The sequence below is a fragment of the Pinus tabuliformis genome, chromosome J (genome assembly GCF_031772625.1).
Source record: "Pinus tabuliformis cultivar Carrire ecotype Pingquan chromosome J, CPIR1, whole genome shotgun sequence".
In the NCBI taxonomy this organism is placed as follows: Eukaryota; Viridiplantae; Streptophyta; class Pinopsida; order Pinales; family Pinaceae; genus Pinus; species Pinus tabuliformis.
In genome coordinates, this window is record NC_142295.1 from 744,391,042 (window position 1) to 744,401,956 (window position 10,915).

The following is a 10,915-nucleotide window of genomic DNA, read 5'->3' on the forward strand; positions in this document are numbered from 1 at the left end:
TCCACTACCAGGGTGCTCTGCAGAGCACTTAGGCTTCCTTTCACCTGCGTTGGGCGAGAATGAGCAAAATTCACATAGGGTTTGGGGAATATTCTTATCTTTTGGAGTCATCTAGAAGTTTCCCTGTCTTATCAACTCCTATGAGCTCGAAAATGGATGAGGAATGAGTTAAGGTGCATCCTATCCTCTCATCCCTTCCTCCATGAACTAATTCTAAGTATGGAAGGCCATTCAATGCCACCATTTATGACAAAACCTCCTTCAACCTCCTATAAATTGACCACTCATTTAAGTGATCAAGGGTTGGCTGGATTATGTTGAATTGTAAGGAGATAATGCTACTATGAGACTCGACTTTGGAGCAAATGATGTGATGCCACAAGCTTGTCTTGCTTTTGATGTGATGTGGATGGGATCCAAGCTGGAGGAATGACTTTGAATCAGACACAGATGGTTGCAATTCCTTCTTCTATCTAATAAAGTGTTTGAACCTTTTTCCATATGATGTGTTATTTCATAATGCTTATATGTATGAATTGCTTCTCATTCCTTTCATTTATATTCAATGGATCGTATGCTTTGATCGGTTTTCGTCTTCTATTGCGTTGACAGGGTACTTTTCAAGCAGTTTAAGTATGGGAAGGAGCGATAGAATTGATACAAGGGAGACGAGAGGAAATCGGAACTACAGATATGCCTTCCATCCTCTCTTCTTATCTATTGCTTATAGGGAAAGTCTAAAACACTTTAAATCGTTGTTCTAGGCACAACTACTTGTCTAGTGAATTAGTATTTATCTGTAGACGCTAAATTCTCCGAAACAAATTGGCGAATCCAATGGGGAGGAATCCTCTTTCCTAGTAGCTTATCCACCTCCTAAGACATACTTGTAGACTTCATTTGTGTTCATAGATTTTAATTCAGCTTTTTGCATTGAATTTTGGTCAAAAATTGAGGTTAGATGACTCTTGTGTGGCCTCTCAGAAATCAGTGCAGGCTTGGTCAGGGGATAGTGATCTACAAAGCACCCTTGAGTGAGAGACAGTGCTCTGCAGTGCAGTTAGGCCCTCTTTGACCTGTGTTGATCAAACTTAGGTCAAATTCCAACCTTTGGAAAATGTTTTTGCCAACTTTTCTCTGTTTGTTTGCTTGCTGGTTGATCAATGAATGTCATGTCTCAGAGAACAAATTTTTATCTCATTTTCTAGCCCTACTTTGATTTGATTGATTATTGTTTCTTTAATGTTTTCTTTGTCATTATCAGTCTATAGTCAAAGTTAGAATATAGTTGATTAATCTTCATTTGAAAGAAAGTGTTGTAAAGTCTTCTCTTCCTTCGAATCAGAACTGTTGTAAAAGTCTTCGTTCTTATGAAAGATTGATTGATTGTATGTGCATGTTTCCTTTTTGTTCATCATAACATTAAGGAATTCGAAAAGAAAAAATTGCATCATTCATATTGTAGTTTGTGAATGCTTGAAAGGAATAGCTAGGGAAATTTCATTAGATGTGCTCTTTGCTCTTTGTCAAAAATTTGATTTCTCTATCCCTACTAGCTAAGGATTTTCATTGTTAAATTGAATGGAAAGAATGCTTATCATATTAGTTTCATTTTAGGAATTACAAACATACATCACATGGTGAACCTTGAAAGGCAAATTCTAAAGAATATCATCTCAAAATTTATCTGAATTTACCTAATGGAGCCTTGTCACCTAACGAAAAATATTTAGAGGTCTAGGCTAGAGACGTGTTCCGACGTCGTAAAACAAAGCAGTTGTCGCTAACTTGTCTGCAATACATTCTGAGTGTGATACCTCATTCCACGTACGTGAGTATATTGTAGCTCATCCACGTACCTTCGGGTATATAGGGTGGTGTTACAGTACGTAAAGTATATGGGAATGCTCCCACCGTGCGGTTTTGCATTAGACAATGCTTATACGGATAGGGCCTCCATGTAATTTTGGGTATATATGGGAGGAAAACACTAGGTTGCTATCCATGTTTAGGTAACCGAGTCGGTCGCCTTGTACACTGTGATACACCGAACACAACATTCGAGGAGATTGCCTTCCTGTACTTCTTGGTTCGCCGAGAGGTATTCTGCAGTTCACAATTTCTTGGTAAACATTTTGCCTAGATTATCGCTCTTTTGTTTTGTTATGTTACTTTGATTAAAATAAAATTAATTGACTGCGGACAACATCCTCCACTCTCGCTCCTTAGTTGAGGAATATTTTCTTAAGAAGTATCAAGCATATTGTAGGCCCAGAGATTCAAAGGAGGATGTTTTTAGGATGTCTCAACAAGAAGATGAGAGTTTGGAGGAATACTTAGAACGATTTCTCTATAACTTACAAAAATATAAACAACATTCTTTAAATCCTGATACCATTCGAACAATTTTTCTCAAAGGTATACGAAACAAGTATCTTGATATTATTAATGTGATGGGAAAAGGAGACATTTCATATTTTCCATTTGATGAAATTACAGAATTATGTCAAAAGTATTCCAGAGGGAGAGCTAAAAGTGGAAAAAGAGATGGAAATTCAAAAGTTAATAAATCACCAACAAGAAACATAACAATAGCTAAATTAGGGAATTTGTTTGAGAATTTTAAAACTGATATCTTGAGCACATTAGGAACACAAGTTGATGTACTTAAGGCTAAGAAAAAACAAGATGAACAAGATCAGGTACTATCAATTTTTTGTCCTAAATGTAGAAAGAAGCATCCACTAAGGGAATGTCCTTTAGATGGTATTCATATTTGTTGACTTGGTACTGGAAGTCATTCAACTGATAATTGTCCAAAACTAAGGGAATTACAGGAAAATTCCATAGAAGAAGGTCAAGGGTTTGATTCTCTCTACTATTTGGCACCAAGAAGACCTTGGAAATCACAGTTTGCAGGTATGCCTCAAAATTTACCTCAACAATTTACTCAACAAATTCCTCAAAATTATCAATATCCTGCCAAACTTCATGGAATGCTCCTATGCCATGGTAGGCTTGGCCTCCTCAACAAAATAAAATACAAACTTTACAAAGTTGGCGAGGATATTCTTATGGAGCCTAACCTCCCCAACAATTTTATCCTCAACAACCATATCAACAACAACATCAATCTTATCCTCAATAGTTATATCAACAATCATATCCTCAATAGCCATTTCCATATCAGCGATTCCAACAACCCCCTCAATCAAATCCATTTACACAACAATCATTTCCTGCACTAACTTAACCTTAGCAACTACAACTGCCTTCTAATCAAACACCACCCAGAACAACTCAATTACCTGCCCAACCAGTAGCAAATCAAAGTAACAAAGTGGAAAGTCCAATTTACAATACTGAAGAAGGAACTTCATATTCAATTCTTCCTATTCAAAACATCCACTTAAGGTCTGTGATGAGCCCTAAAAATGAGTAATTATATGGGCTCATTCAGCCCCCTAATTCGACTTAATCCACCATTATCATTAGTTTATTGCATGTTTTTGATTATATTTATGCTAATAGAGTGAATTGGGTTAGTCATTATGCCAAGAAGTCTAATGTGTGCTTTATGCAGATTTTTGGTCAATTTTGAGACAAAATCAAAGGTTTAAATGAACAATTGGCAGCCAAATTTGTGGAGAGGATTTGTAGGAAGGTGTCCCCTTCATTTATGAGCCCTTACCTCAAATTCTCCATCAAAAACACAGAGCACAAGGGGTAGCCAAGCAAGTCAAGTAGGACTGCTGTTAACTGCAAGTGTTGGGCAGTTGAGTCCCTAAAGTTTAGGAGGGTTGTTGGGGTCGTCAATTTGTATAAATAAGAAGGCTTAGGGCCTCATTTGAGTTAGTCATTTTTTAGTCAGTTCTTAGTCAAATTGTAGTCATATGTTAGTTTGATTTTAGTCAGTAGGTTAGCTCTGCATTTCAGCACATTTTTGAGCTTTTTCTTGTAGACAGTTTTTGGGATGTAACTATTATTTCTTGATCAATAAAGATGAATCCATCTTTGCACCAGCTCTAATATTTCTTAGGAGGTTGTAGCTCTTGGGGTTGGGCCCAACCCAAGTGCCCAGTACCTCCTTTGTGCACTTTTATGTGTCTTTGCTGCATTCATAAAATAATTTCTATTATCTAGATTAAGATCTTGTTTTGTTACTTATGTTGTTTTTGATGATTAAAATAGCTTTTCATGCTTCAGGTTGATTTGACAGTTTGAGTATAGAAAAGATCTTCAGAAAAGGCCATCAAGCAACCCTTGATCTCACCTCTCCCTCCTTGGGACCATGAGCTGAGACCAAGGCATACTTGCTGCCACAAAAACACTGTTTTCCTTTTCAATGCAATTGCAAGTGTTGTATTTTTAGATGGAAAAGTTGATACCAGTTGTGCTCGCATCTTTAGATCTGTTCTTGCTTAGGTTTCCATAATTATTTTGCATGATTTACTGTTCACAACTTGTTGTTCATCATGATTTCTGGTATTTAGGTCAAATTAGGTTAAAGTAGCTAGATCTTTGGAGCTTCAGCCTCCTAATTCGACTTAATCCACCATTATCATTAGTTTATTGCATGTTTTTGATTATATTTATGCTAATAGAGTGAATTGGGTTAGTCATTATGCCAACAAGTCTAATGTGTGCTTTATGCAATTTTTTGGTTAATTTTGAGACAAAATCAAAGGTTTAAATGAGCACTTCGCAGCCAAATTCGTGGAGAGGATTTGTAGGAAGGTGTCCCCTTCATTTATGAGCCCTTACCTCGAATTATCCATCAAAACCTCGGAGCACAAGGGGCAGCCAAGCAAGTCAAGTAGGACTGCTGCTAACTGCAAGTTTTGGGCAGCCGAGTCCCTAAAGTTTAGGAGGGTTGTTGGGGTCGTCAATTTGTATAAATAAGAAGGCTTAGGGCCTCATTTGAGTTAGTAATTTTTTAGTCAGTTCTTAGTTAGATTGTAGTCATATGTTAGTTCGATTTTAGTCAGTAGGTTAGCTCTGCATTTTAGCACATTTTCGAGATTTTTCTTGTAGACAGTTTTTGGGATGTAACTATTATTTCTTGATCAATAAAGATGAATCCAGCTTTGCACTAGCTCTAATATTTCTTAGGAGGCTATAGCTCTTGGGGTTGGGCCCAACCCAAGTGCCCAGTATCTCCTTTATGCACTTTTATGTGTCTTTGTTGCATTCATAAAATAATTTATGTTATCTAGATTAAGATGTTGTTTTGTTACTTAAGTTGTTTTTGATGATTAAAATAGCTTTTCATGCTTCTGGTTGATTTGACAGTTTTAGTACATAAAATATCTTCATAAAAGGCCATCAAGCAACCCTTGATCTCACCTCTCCATCCTTGGGACCATGAGCTAAGACCAAGGCATACTTGCTGCCACAAAAACATTGTTTTCCTTTTCAATGCAATTGCAAGTGTTGGATTTTTAGATGGAAAAGTTGATACCAGTTGTGCTCACATATTTAGATCTGTTCTTGCTTAGGTTTCCATAATTTTTTTGCATGATTTACTGTTCACAACTTGTTGTTCATCATGATTTCTGGTATTTAGGTCAAATTAGGTTAAAGTAGCTAGATCTTTGGAGCTTCAACCTCCTAATTCGACTTCATCCACCATTATCATTAGTTTATTGCATGTTTTTGATTATATTTATGATAATATAGTGAATTGGGTTAGTCATTATGCCAAAAATTCTAATGTGTGCTTTATGCAGATTTTTGGTCAATTTTGAGACAAAATCAAAGGTTTAAATGAGCACTTGGTAGCCAAATTCGTGGAGAGGATTTGTAGGAAGGTGTCCCCTTCATTTATGAGCCCTTACCTTGAATTCTCCATCAAAAACTCGGAGCACAAGGGTCAACCAAGCAAGTCAAGTAGGACTGCTGTTAATTGCAAGTTTTGGGCAGCCCAGTCCCTAAAGTTTAGGAGGGCTGTTGGGGTCATCAATTTGTATAAATAAGAAGGCTTAGGGCCTCATTTGAGTTAGTCATTTTTTAGTCAGTTCTTAGTCAGATTATAGTCATATGTTAGTTCGATTTTAGTCAGTAGGTTAGCTCTGCATTTCAACACATTTTCGAGCTTTTTCTTGTAGACAGTTTTTGGGATGTAACTATTATTTCTTGATTAATAAAGATGAAGCCAACTTTGCACCAGCTCTAATATTTCTTAGGAGGCTGTAGCTCTTGGGTTTGGGCCCAACCCAAGTGCCCAGTACCTCCTTTGTGTACTTTTATGTGTCTTTGCTGCATTCCTAGAATAATTTATGTTACTTAGATTAACGTATTGCTTTGTTATTTAGGTTGCTTTTGATGATTGAAATAGCTTTTCATGTTCAAGTTGATTTGATAGGTTGGTAATAGAAAATATCTCTGAAAAAGGCCATCAAGCAACCCTTGATCTCACCTCTCCCTCCTCGGGACCATGAGCTGAGACCAAGGTGTCCTTGCTGCCACAAAAACGCTGTTCTTGCTTCTTCATGCAATTGCTATTGTTAGATTCTCAGTTGTAAAAGTTGATACCAATTGTGATTACATGTGTATATCTATTTTTGCTTAGTTTTCATAGTTATCTTACATGATTTCCTACCAATAAAGTTCTGTTCATCATGATTGCTGGGTTTCTAGGTCAAATTAGGTCAAGATAGCTAGATCTTTGGTTTGCATAGTCTTTGTTTGATTAGTTTTGAGAAATAGTGTGCAGAGAATCTATGATACTTCCGTGTCTATCCTTCCTCTATCATCCCACCTACTCCAACCTCTAATTCTAGATTCCTTACCTTCATTTGCCACCCTTTTACAACTTGACCTAATGCCCACATCTTTGTGCAACCTTGCTCCTTCCATCCTTGAACCAAATCCAACCACTTTCATCACTTCTTAGCTTCATTTACTAGGTCCTAGACCCCTTCACATCCTCATCCAACCTCCATTTCCACTTTCCCACTGTTTTTCCACCATTAACCCTCCAAAATCCTCTCTCGGATCATCCTGTAGAACATCCTATAGAACCCCTGCAGACTTCCTGTAGAAGATCACATGAGCAGTTTTTCGAGATCTGATCACTGTGAAACTCTCTGGAAAGGTGCTAGGGACCCCTTAGGCCCTCTTCTCACCTTCTAAACCTCTTGAAAGTGCCCACTCCATTTCCTTTCGCCAATCAACCTCTGCACAATAAAAAATAGTTAAAGTACATGCATAATAATTCTGCAAAATTACTCAAAAATGCAAAAAGATGTTTTTTTCCAAATTTTAATTTAGAAGTAGCTTAGTCACATGCAATTTACCTTTTCAACAGCCAATGGCATCCATTTCCACCGCTTTCATCTCTTTTCTTGCACCAGTAGGGTTAGCCGGTAAAACTAGGGTTTGCTAGGGTTTGCATTTCCTTTCAGCTTTCAGCTTCTTTATGCAAGTAGACTAGCCTCTTTTGAGTTAGCTTTCATCCATCACAGTTAAAAGCTTCTTTGAAGAGCTCATAGAAGTTGGCTTAAGCTCCTAGCGGACTTGTGCCAGCTGATCAAGTGATAGCCGCGACAAGAGTTAGTACTTCTGCATATAGCACCGTCACTTCCAAGTTTGTTACGAACTACCGGGTTGATAAAAGTAAATAAGGGATCCCTAGGAGTTGCAACATTATTGCTGCAATACTGGAGCCACCAGTCTAGAAAAATCTTACAAAAATACGCTCCTGTGATTATAGAAGAACAAATTGAGGAGGAGAGAAATACTGAAAAACTTAATGCAGAACATCAAATTCAGAAGAATAGAATAATAACAACTCAAACACCTCATTTTTCGGAAATGTTAGTAGAGAAAAAATATTTAATCTTTGTTCCTAAACTTGATATTTTAGATGAATTGAAAAATCTATGTCAAAATTCCTTTAGTGCGCGCTATTAAAGAAATTTCTATTTATACATAGAAAATTAAGGAATTGTGCACAAAGAAATTTGGAAAAAGAAAGAAATATCCACCTATGATTCATGTCATTAGGAAATTAGCTAGTCTTATGTCAACAAATACCACAATTGAAAATATGTTGATTCCATAATACCTATGGTAACAATTTCAATCAACAATTTTTCAGTTTCTAAAACTCTAATTGACTTAAGATCTACTATAAATGTCATGACAACAAAAACCATGAAAAGTTTGAACTTTCCAAATATCCGACCTACCACTACCATTTTGGAACTAGCTGATAGATCCAAAATAGTGCCGAAAGGAATACTCGAAGATATCATTGTTTCTTTGGATTCTTGGGAATATCCTGTAGACTTCCTGGTCCTACAACCAAAATCAAACTTAGGAGGCCATCCTTTAATTCTTGGCAAAGCATGGTTAGCCACAACTGATGCCTTTATTGGATTTATATTAGGAAGTATGATCATATCACATGGAAATGAAAGAAAGCACATAACACTCTATCCTCCTGCTCAATATCCTTCTTTATTATCTTGGCTTGATGAACAAAAAGAATAAATTCAACCTATTCTAAGCATTAATCAAGCTTTCGATTTTAGAGAAGAAGATAATCAGGACTTAATAGATCTTTTCATTTCAAAACCTGATATTTCAGAGCAGCTAAGAACCATCCAATATGAAGCTGCAAATCAACTTTTAGATCAATGTTTTCAGGAAACTTGCACTATTAATTCATTACAAACATCATTTGAAGCAATTTTTCCTGTTAACTCAATTACAAATTCTCAAAGTAAAGTGATTCAAATCAGCCTCAAAAAGAATCTTAACATTGGTAACAATTTACAATCATCACAGGAAGAACAAGTAATTGCACTATTAAAGAAATACTCAAAAGATTTTTCTTGGGATTATACATATATGTAGGGAATTCATCCAAAAACATGTATCCACCATATTTACATAGATGAAACTATCAAACCTGTAAGACAACCACAAAGAAGAATGAATCTAATGATGAAGGAGATAGTAAAAGAAGAATTGCATAAACTATTACAAGTAGGATTTATCTACCCCATCTCTGATAGTCAATGGGTTTCTCCCTTAGTTGTGGTTCCTAAGAAAAATGGAAAATGGAGAATCTGTGTAGACTATAGGGAATTGAATAAAGCAACACTTAAGGATCATTTCCCACTACCATTCATCGATCAAGTACTAGATTCATTAGTAGGGAAAAAGTTCTTTTCTTTTCTTGATGGATTTAGCGGTTATAATCAAATCAAGATAGCATTAGAGGATCAGGACAAAACTACATTTACTTGTCCATGGGGTACATATGCTTACAATGTGTTACCTTTTGGATTATGTAATGCACTTGCTACTTTCCAAAGAGAAGTCCTGGCTATCTTTGCTGATCTTATACATGAATGTGTAGAGGTTTACATGGATGATTTTACTGTTTATGGAAATACATTTGATGATTGTTTAAACAACTTGGAAATAGTTTTACAAAGATGCATTGAGACAAATCTATCTCTTAGCAATGAGAAATGTTTTATGATGCTAACTGAAGGGATAGTGTTGGGACACCATATTTCATCATCTAGAATAAAAGTGGATCCAACAAAGATACAAATCATTGTAAACCTATTACCACCAACAACTCAAAAAGAAGTAAGAATTTTTTTGGGTTATGCAGGCTATTATTGGAGATTCATTGAAAATTTCAGTAAAATAGCTTTTCCATTATTTAAATTGCTTACAAAAGATATAAAGTTTCAATGGAATACTGATTGTCAACATGCATTCGATAAACTCAAACACAAATTGTCCATAGCACCAATTCTCAGAGGACCAAATTGGTCATTACCATTTCATATATCCACTAATGCATCAGATACAACAATAAGAGCATCTCTAGGATAGAAAGAAAATCAATTTAACTATGCTATCTATTTCATCAGCAAAAATCTAACTCCAACTGAGTTAAATTATACAGTAACTGAAAAAGAAATGCTAGTTGTTGTGCATGCAGTAAATAAATTCAGACATTACATAACATGATATCAAGTGTTCATTCAACCATAAAATATATAATGAATAAACCAATCACTAATGGCAGAATCACTAGATGGTTGTTATTAATGCAAGAATTTAACATTACTGTTTTAGATTGACCAGGAAAAGACAATCAAGTGGCAGACTTCCTGTCAAGACTTCATCTTTCTAGTGACATTGTTCCAGTTTCTGATAATTTTCCAGACGAACACTTATTTTCTATAATAGTCAAAACTCCATGGTTTGCTGATATAGCCAATTATTTATCATCTAGAAAATTACCTTCTCATTTTACAAACAAACAGAAAAAGAAAATAATTAGAGTTAGTGCTAGATATAGTTGGGTTAATGGTGACCTTTTCTATACTGGAGCTGATCTTTTAATTAGAAAATGCATAAGAGAAGATGAAATTCTAGATATTTTAAAAGCATGTCATGATGAACCTTGTGAACTAGTACAAAATGAGAGATCAGTGACTACCCGACTAAAAAATTTAGTCACTACAATTATTTCAAGTGAATTACTACTAAATTTGAGTAATTTTTAGTGACCCAACTAAAAATAACTAACTTAAACAACTAATTTAGTTTAGGGATAAAATATACGACTATATAAAAAATGACCCAAATAAAAGCGACTAACTTAAATGACTAATTTAGTCCAAGACTAAATTATATGACTAGATAATAAGTGACAAAATAAAAAATGATTAACATAAATGACTCTTATAGTCCAAGAAAAAAAAAATGACCAAATAACAAGTACAATAAGTATGCAAGTTAGTCATTTACGCTAGTCATTTTTAATTGTGTCACTTTGGAAATGAAAAATTGTAATTTTTATATTTAAGTGTAAGATTTCACTAAATTTTAACACTATAGATGGATACATTAACCCCATGGTCTCTGAATCAATTTGCAG